This window comes from Alligator mississippiensis, chromosome 5 (assembly GCF_030867095.1).
Source record: "Alligator mississippiensis isolate rAllMis1 chromosome 5, rAllMis1, whole genome shotgun sequence".
Taxonomy (NCBI): domain Eukaryota; kingdom Metazoa; phylum Chordata; order Crocodylia; family Alligatoridae; genus Alligator; species Alligator mississippiensis.
Window position 1 is genome coordinate 3,553,745 of NC_081828.1, and position 8,998 is coordinate 3,562,742.

The window sequence follows — 8,998 nt, forward strand, 5'->3', positions numbered from 1 at the left end:
CATAGCTTATAAATGAACCTAGTCCAATTTAGACCCTACATTTCCTTCAGTTGTGTGCATTTGGCTTGATCCTGTTACGGCACGTACTTAAGAGTGGAGTATTTGTTTGTAGACTCCTCAGGCGTAGATTTAACAAGAAAAAGACTAATGGAAAACGGTGCCAATAGCAAAAGCTGGCAAATACGTGTTGCTAAAGGGATTTTCATTGTTTGTCTCCTGATGATTTAAAAATGTTGACTCTGCAACTGTAATGATTTCTTTTTGTATTCCTAGGGTTGAGAAAGGCCAATCAAAGTGAAAAAAAGGTGATTAGGAACAATCAGTGTGGGTTCACCAGGGGCAAGTCATGCCTGACCAACCTGATTGCCCCCTATGACAATGTGACCGGCTCTGTGGATGCGGGGAGACCCGTGGATGCAGTGTACCTTGATTTTAGCAAAGCTTTTGATACAGTCTCCCACAATGTTCTCGCAGGCAAGCTAAGGAAGTACGGGCTGGATAAATGGGCTGTAAGGTGGATAGAAAACTGGCTGGAGCATCAGGCTTAGAGAGCAGCAATCAATGGCTCAATGTCTAGTTGGCAGCTGGTATCAAGTGCAGTGCCCCAGGGGTTAGTCCTGGGGCTGGTTTTGTTCAACGTCTTCATCAGTGACCTGGAAGATGGGATGGAGCACACCCTCAGCAAGTCTGCAGATGACACCAAGCTGGGGGGAGTAGTAGATACACTGGAGGGTAGGGCTAGGATTCAGAGAGGCCTCGACACATTGGAGTATTGGGCCAAAAGCAATCTCATGAGGTTCAACAAGGACAAGTGCAAAGTCCTGCACTTAGGAGGGAGCAATCCCCTGCACCGGTGCAGGCTGGGGCCGACTGGCTGGGCAACAGCTCTGCAGAAAAGGACCTGGGGGGGACAGGGGACAAGGAGCTGGGATGATGTAGTTGGGGCTGGTCCTGCTTGGAGAAGGGGGTTGGACTAGATGTGACCCCCTGAGGTCCCTTCAACCCTCATTGTCTGTGATTCTGTGAAAGGAGGAAGCAAAGGAGAATCCCCCTCAATTGCCTCTATAGAAAGCTTCTTAAAAGCACAAACCAGTTATTATGACACAAATGGTGGCTTACAAGAAACTTTGCACTTTGGGGGCTGGGGAGTTGCTAGCAGTCCACTCTTCGGGTAAGACAGCAGCACTCGCAAGAATCACGGCGCTTCTCCCTTCAAAAGCACTGTGGGGTACCAAAACAACGGAAGCCGACTACCTGAAGAGTGTCATAGAAAAACACGGCTGTGATAGCTGCGAGGGCTTGACAAGGGTTGGAAGACTTCGTGTTGAAAGGCTGCAGCCAAATAAAGCTGGCCTGGTGGCTTGTAAACTGTACATAAAAGGATGCCCTCCTTGATCCATTCACACAGGGGCTGAATTTTGCTCCTGTTTCACTAGTAAAAATAACTCTGCTCTGTTAGCATTTCTCCAGGGTAGACAGGAGTGGAATTTTCTGGTAGCTCAGAGATGCTGCAGTTTTGCAAGGAAGTCTGCAATGGCTCAGTGTAGCATTTAGCAGTTATAATTTATCACTTGAAGTCTGTGATCCATGGGATGAGTACAACATTGTCTTGCTTTCCTGAGGAATAGCCAGACCACTGCTTGCAAGTGAATGCATCTACTCCTGAATTGCTAATGCTATCAGGATTTTTTTTCTATCCAAGAAATGCCCTTGAGAAGGTACAAAGGTGGATCCAGGGAGGGCACAGTGGTACAGTTGCATCCCCTCCTTTGATTCCTGACCTCTCTGAAGTTTAAAACCAACTGCCTGGCAGTGGCAGCAGCATTTCTATTCAGGCAGCAATGAGGGAGTCACTTTACTTCAGTCATAAATCATAGACAACGAGGACGGGAAGGGAGCTCAGGAGGTCACACCTAGTCCAATCCCCTGCTCCAAGCAGGACCAGCCCCAGCTACATCATCCCAGCCAAGGCTTTGTCTAGGCATGTCTTCAAAACCTCCAAGGATGGAGAACCCACAACCTCTCTGGGTAAACTGTTCCAGTGTTTCACTACCCTCCCAGTGAGAAAGCTTTTCCTAATACCCAACCTCAACTTCCCTTGCTGCAGCTTGAGCCCATTGCTCCTTGTCCTGTTGTCTGCCCCCACTGAGAACAGCCCAGCTCCATCCTCTTTGCAGCCCCCCTGCAGGGAGGTGAAGGCTGCTATTCGATCCCCCTCGGTCTTCTCTTCTCTGGACTAAATCAGCCCAGTTCCCTCAGCCCCTCCTCACCAGTCCTGTCCCCCAGCCCTGAACCATTTTTGTTGCCCTCCGCTGGACTCTGTCCAATGTGCCCACATCCTTTCTGTAGTGGGGGCCCACAGCTGGACACCGGACTCCAGATGTGGCCTCCCCAGTGCCGAATAGAGGGGAAGGATCACTGCCCTCAGTCTGCTGGCAGCGCTCCTCCCAATGCAGCCCAGGATGCTGTTAGCCTTCCTGGCAAGGGCACACTGCTGGCTCCTATCCAGCTTCTTGTCCCTTGTCACCCCCAGGTCTTTGCAGAGCTGCTGCCCAGGCAGTCACCCCCAGCCTGCACCGGAAGCACAGCTCTGGTATTTTTCTGCGGCTAAAACACGAGCGAAAACTAGAAGCTGACATTTTGCAGGGGGGCCTTGTGCCTGTCCAGGTTGAGAACCACTGGCTTAACGGATTACATGGCCCCGCAGACCTAATGAACTTGTATTCGTGGGTTTGAGTGGGAAGCTCCAGGCTGCATGGCTGGCCACATCACATTGATTTGCCTGCTGGCACCTGCTTCTAGGTTTTGACAGAGCTTTACAAGTCGCACGTAATTACATATGACACAGCACATTAAGGTGGCTCTTTAGATTGATGAGTCTCTCTGGCTGCTGCTTCAGCAGAGAGAGGTGCTTTTTTTTGGTTGGTGCGTGCAGGAAATCAGATAGGAAACCAGATGAGGAGTCTGCCTGTCGACTTGGGAAGAGGTATACAAAATCCTGGTTACAAGGCGCTGCAGTGCAAGAAAAGGCAAAAAGCGTAGCGTGTACAAAGGCCCCAAAGGTGCTGTTTTTGAGGACTGCTGTGGTGAAGGCTGCCAGCATCTTCGAAGAGCTTGTGAGGATCCAAGATCTATCTTGCTATTAGCCACGTCAGTGCACTTAGGCACCTAAATGTGATTCAATTCCACCCTGAAGAACAAACAATTATGTATACATTTTTGTGCATTTTAAGATATGAACTGAATCTATAATCTAATATCAGTTGGACTAGATGGCTTCCTGAAGTCCCTTCCAACCCTACTTTTTCTATGATTGTAATATATTTATACATAAACATGAATGACGCGTGCCCCCAGCGGCTGGAGGGGTACGGTGGCAGTGGGAGTATGATGGTGGCAGGAGCGTGGTGGTGTGGTGGTGGCGGGAGTGGCAGGAGTGGAGCGTGGTGGTGGCGGGAGGAGCGCGGCAGCACGGCGGTGGCAGGAGTGGAGTGTGGTAGTAGCGGAGTGCAGTGGTGGTGGAAGTGCAGTGGTGGCAGGAGCACAGTGGCATGGTGGTGGCGGGAGTGGAGCATGGTGGCAGCGGGAGCGCGGTGCCAGTGGGAGCGGAGTGTGGCGGTGGCAGGAGTGAAGTGTGGTGGTGGCGGGAGTGCAGTGGAAGTGCAATGGTGGCGGGATCACAGTGGCACAGTGGTGGTGCAGTGGTGGTGGAAGTGCAGTGGTGGCAGGAGCACAGTGGCATGGTGGTGGCGGGAGTGGAGCATGGTGGCAGCGGGAGCGCGGTGCCAGTGGGAGCGGAGTGTGGCGGTGGCAGGAGTGAAGTGTGGTGGTGGCGGGAGTGCAGTGGAAGTGCAATGGTGGCGGGATCACAGTGGCACAGTGGTGGTGGGAGTGGAGCATGGTGGCAGTGGGAGTGCAGCAGCAGTGGGAGTGGAGTGCAGTGGCGGCGGAAGAGCGGTGGTGGCGGGAGTGGATCGCAGTGGCAGCAGGAGTACGGCGGTGCGATGGTGGTGGGAGCGGAGTGTGGTGGCAGCAGGAGTGCGGTGGGAGTACAGCAGCATGGCGGTGGCGGGAGCGGAGCGTGGTGGTGGCGGGAGCGGAGTGTGGTGGTGGTGGGAGCACAATGGCATGGTGGTGGCGGGAGTGGAGCGTGGTGGTGGTGGGAGCACAGTGGCATGGTGGTGGTGGGAGTGGAGCGTGGCGGTGGCGGGAGCGGAGTGTGGTGGTGGTGGGAGCACAGTGGCATGGTGGTGGCGGGAGTGGAGCGTGGTGGTGGTGGGAGCACAGTGGCATGGTGGTGGTGGGAGTGGAGCGTGGCGGTGGCGGGAGCGGAGTGTGGTGGTGGTGGGAGCACAGTGGCATGGTGGTGGCGGGAGTGGAGCGTGGTGGTGGTGGGAGCACAGTGGCATGGTGGTGGCGGGAGTGGAGCGTGGTGGTGGTGGGAGCACAGTGGCATGGTGGTGGCGGGAATGGAGCGTGGTGGTGGTGGGAGCACAGTGGCATGGTGGTGGTGGGAGTGGAGCGTGGCGGTGGCGGGAGCGGAGTGTGGTGGTGGTGGGAGCACAGTGGCATGGTGGTGGCGGGAGTGGAGCGTGGTGGTGGTGGGAGCACAGTGGCATGGTGGTGGCGGGAGTGGAGCGTGGTGGTGGTGGGAGCACAGTGGCATGGTGGTGGCGGGAATGGAGCGTGGTGGTGGTGGGAGCACAGTGGCATGGTGGTGGCGGGAGTGGAGTGTGGCGGTGGCAGGAGCGGAGTGTGGTGGTGGTGGGAGCACAGTGGCATGGTGGTGGCGGGAGTGGAGCGTGGTGGTGGTGGGAGCACAGTGGCATGGTGGTGGTGGGAGTGGAGCGTGGCGGTGGCGGGAGCGGAGTGTGGTGGTGGTGGGAGCACAGTGGCATGGTGGTGGCGGGAGTGGAGCGTGGTGGTGGTGGGAGCACAGTGGCATGGTGGTGGCGGGAGTGGAGTGTGGTGGTGGTGGGAGCACAGTGGCATGGTGGTGGCGGGAATGGAGCGTGGTGGTGGTGGGAGCACAGTGGCATGGTGGTGGCGGGAGTGGAGCGTGGTGGTGGTGGGAGCACAGTGGCATGGTGGTGGCGGGAGTGGAGTGTGGTGGTGGTGGGAGCACAGTGGCATGGTGGTGGCGGGAGTGGAGTGTGGCGGTGGCAGGAGCGGAGTGTGGTGGTGGTGGGAGCACAGTGGCATGGTGGTGGCGGGAGTGGAGCGTGGTGGTGGTGGGAGCACAGTGGCATGGTGGTGGCTGGAGTGGAGCGTGGTGGTGGTGGGAGCACAGTGGCATGGTGGTGGCGGGAATGGAGCGTGGTGGTGGTGGGAGCACAGTGGCATGGTGGTGGCGGGAGTGGAGTGTGGCGGTGGCAGGAGCGGAGTGTGGTGGTGGTGGGAGCACAGTGGCATGGTGGTGGCGGGAGTGGAGCGTGGTGGTGGTGGGAGCACAGTGGCATGGTGGTGGTGGGAGTGGAGCGTGGCGGTGGCGGGAGCGGAGTGTGGTGGTGGTGGGAGCACAGTGGCATGGTGGTGGCGGGAGTGGAGCGTGGTGGTGGTGGGAGCACAGTGGCATGGTGGTGGCGGGAATGGAGCGTGGTGGTGGTGGGAGCACAGTGGCATGGTGGTGGCGGGAGTGGAGCGTGGTGGTGGTGGGAGCACAGTGGCATGGTGGTGGCGGGAGTGGAGTGTGGTGGTGGTGGGAGCACAGTGGCATGGTGGTGGCGGGAGTGGAGTGTGGTGGTGGTGGGAGCACAGTGGCATGGTGGTGGCGGGAGTGGAGCGTGGTGGTGGTGGGAGCACAGTGGCATGGTGGTGGCGGGAGTGGAGCGTGGTGGTGGTGGGAGCACAGTGGCATGGTGGTGGCGGGAATGGAGCGTGGTGGTGGTGGGAGCACAGTGGCATGGTGGTGGCGGGAGTGGAGCGTGGTGGTGGTGGGAGCACAGTGGCATGGTGGTGGCGGGAGTGGAGTGTGGCGGTGGCAGGAGCGGAGTGTGGTGGTGGTGGGAGCACAGTGGCATGGTGGTGGCGGGAGTGGAGCGTGGTGGTGGTGGGAGCACAGTGGCATGGTGGTGGTGGGAGTGGAGCGTGGCGGTGGCGGGAGCGGAGTGTGGTGGTGGTGGGAGCACAGTGGCATGGTGGTGGCGGGAGTGGAGCGTGGTGGTGGTGGGAGCACAGTGGCATGGTGGTGGCGGGAGTGGAGTGTGGCGGTGGCAGGAGCGGAGTGTGGTGGTGGTGGGAGCACAGTGGCATGGTGGTGGCGGGAGTGGAGCGTGGTGGTGGTGGGAGCACAGTGGCATGGTGGTGGTGGGAGTGGAGCGTGGCGGTGGCGGGAGCGGAGTGTGGTGGTGGTGGGAGCACAGTGGCATGGTGGTGGCGGGAGTGGAGCGTGGTGGTGGTGGGAGCACAGTGGCATGGTGGTGGCGGGAATGGAGCGTGGTGGTGGTGGGAGCACAGTGGCATGGTGGTGGCGGGAGTGGAGCGTGGTGGTGGTGGGAGCACAGTGGCATGGTGGTGGCGGGAGTGGAGCGTGGTGGTGGTGGGAGCACAGTGGCATGGTGGTGGTGGGAGTGGAGCGTGGCGGTGGCGGGAGCGGAGTGTGGTGGTGGTGGGAGCACAGTGGCATGGTGGTGGCGGGAGTGGAGCGTGGTGGTGGTGGGAGCACAGTGGCATGGTGGTGGCGGGAGTGGAGCGTGGTGGTGGTGGGAGCACAGTGGCATGGTGGTGGCGGGAGTGGAGCGTGGTGGTGGTGGGAGCACAGTGGCATGGTGGTGGCGGGAGTGGAGTGTGGTGGTGGTGGGAGCACAGTGGCATGGTGGTGGCGGGAGTGGAGCGTGGTGGTGGTGGGAGCACAGTGGCATGGTGGTGGTGGGAGTGGAGCGTGGCGGTGGCGGGAGCGGAGTGTGGTGGTGGTGGGAGCACAGTGGCATGGTGGTGGTGGGAGTGGAGCGTGGCGGTGGCGGGAGCGGAGTGTGGTGGTGGTGGGAGCACAGTGGCATGGTGGTGGCGGGAGTGGAGCGTGGTGGTGGTGGGAGCACAGTGGCATGGTGGTGGCGGGAGTGGAGTGTGGTGGTGGTGGGAGCACAGTGGCATGGTGGTGGCGGGAGTGGAGCGTGGTGGTGGTGGGAGCACAGTGGCATGGTGGTGGTGGGAGTGGAGCGTGGCGGTGGCGGGAGCGGAGTGTGGTGGTGGTGGGAGCACAGTGGCATGGTGGTGGTGGGAGTGGAGCGTGGCGGTGGCGGGAGCGGAGTGTGGTGGTGGTGGGAGCACAGTGGCATGGTGGTGGCGGGAGTGGAGTGTGGTGGTGGTGGGAGCACAGTGGCATGGTGGTGGCGGGAGTGGAGCGTGGTGGTGGTGGGAGCACAGTGGCATGGTGGTGGCGGGAGTGGAGCGTGGTGGTGGTGGGAGCACAGTGGCATGGTGGTGGCGGGAGTGGAGTGTGGTGGTGGTGGGAGCACAGTGGCATGGTGGTGGCGGGAGTGGAGCGTGGTGGTGGTGGGAGCACAGTGGCATGGTGGTGGCGGGAGTGGAGTGTGGTGGTGGTGGGAGCACAGTGGCATGGTGGTGGCGGGAGTGGAGTGTGGTGGTGGTGGGAGCACAGTGGCATGGTGGTGGTGGGAGTGGAGTGTGGTGGTGGTGGGAGCACAGTGGCATGGTGGTGGCGGGAGTGGAGTGTGGTGGTGGTGGGAGCACAGTGGCATGGTGGTGGCGGGAGTGGAGTGTGGTGGTGGTGGGAGCACAGTGGCATGGTGGTGGCGGGAGTGGAGCGTGGTGGTGGTGGGAGCACAGTGGCATGGTGGTGGCGGGAGTGGAGCGTGGTGGTGGTGGGAGCACAGTGGCATGGTGGTGGCGGGAGTGGAGTGTGGTGGTGGTGGGAGCACAGTGGCATGGTGGTGGCGGGAGTGGAGCGTGGTGGTGGTGGGAGCACAGTGGCATGGTGGTGGTGGGAGTGGAGCGTGGCGGTGGCGGGAGCGGAGTGTGGTGGTGGTGGGAGCACAGTGGCATGGTGGTGGCGGGAGTGGAGCATGGTGGCAGCAACAGTGGGAGCGGAGTGCGGTGGCGGTGGGAGCGGAGTGCGATGGTGGTGGGAGCGCGGTCGTGTTGAGAGTGGAGCGCAGCGGCGGCGGGAGCGGAGCATGGTGATGGTGCAAGTGAAGCGCGGTGGCAGTCATTGTGCAGCGACGGTAAGCACAGAGCTCCTGCCGACGCCGCCAGCACTGTGAGCAGCGCGGTGATCTTTTTGTAGGGGGTGCACTGCCACGCTCAGGGGATGCGTGTGCACCCGTGTGCACCCCCCGTGCGTCGCCCATGCGTGTAAGGAAGAAATCCTTTACGGTGGGGACGGGCTCTGCGGGGCGGCGGTGCTGTCGCCTGCCCCGGCTGGCAGTGTTCGCGAGGTGATGGGACAGGCGTCAGGCCGGGTTACGCGACCCCAGCGCTCTTCGCTGCCCGGAGCGGGGGTCGGACCCGATGACCGACCAGGTCTCTTCCGACTCTAGAAAGGTGTGAAAAGCGAGCGGCTCCTCGTGCTGGTTTTGTGCGGCCCAGGCGCGGGCCAGCAGTCGGGGCAGTGGCAGGTGTTTGGGGCGCAGCAACATCCGCACCCCTCGTCGGGACACGGCGCAGGCGGAGCAGCCTCGAGCCCTGCGAGCGCGGCGGCGGTGGGTGCGAGCGAGCGGGACGGGGACAGGCACACGAGGGGCTTTGGGGAGACGACAGCTCGCAGAAAAAGATCTTTTTTCTTTGTTTGTGGTGTTTTCTCAGCGGGTCCCATCACAGGCGTCGCCCACCCACACGGGTCCAGCCTGGCAAAACGAGGAGCGGGCGTCTGCGGCCCTGCGCCGCCTGCCCCCCGGCCGGAGCGCCGAGCGCATCGATGGGTGGGGCGGGGCGGGGCGGGCGAGCGCTCGGTGCTCGCTTGGTCGCGCCTGCGCGCCGGGGGCGGGGCTATAGGAGCCCGCGAGCCCAGGCCCCGCCCCCAGCCCGCCGGCGCGTAGGA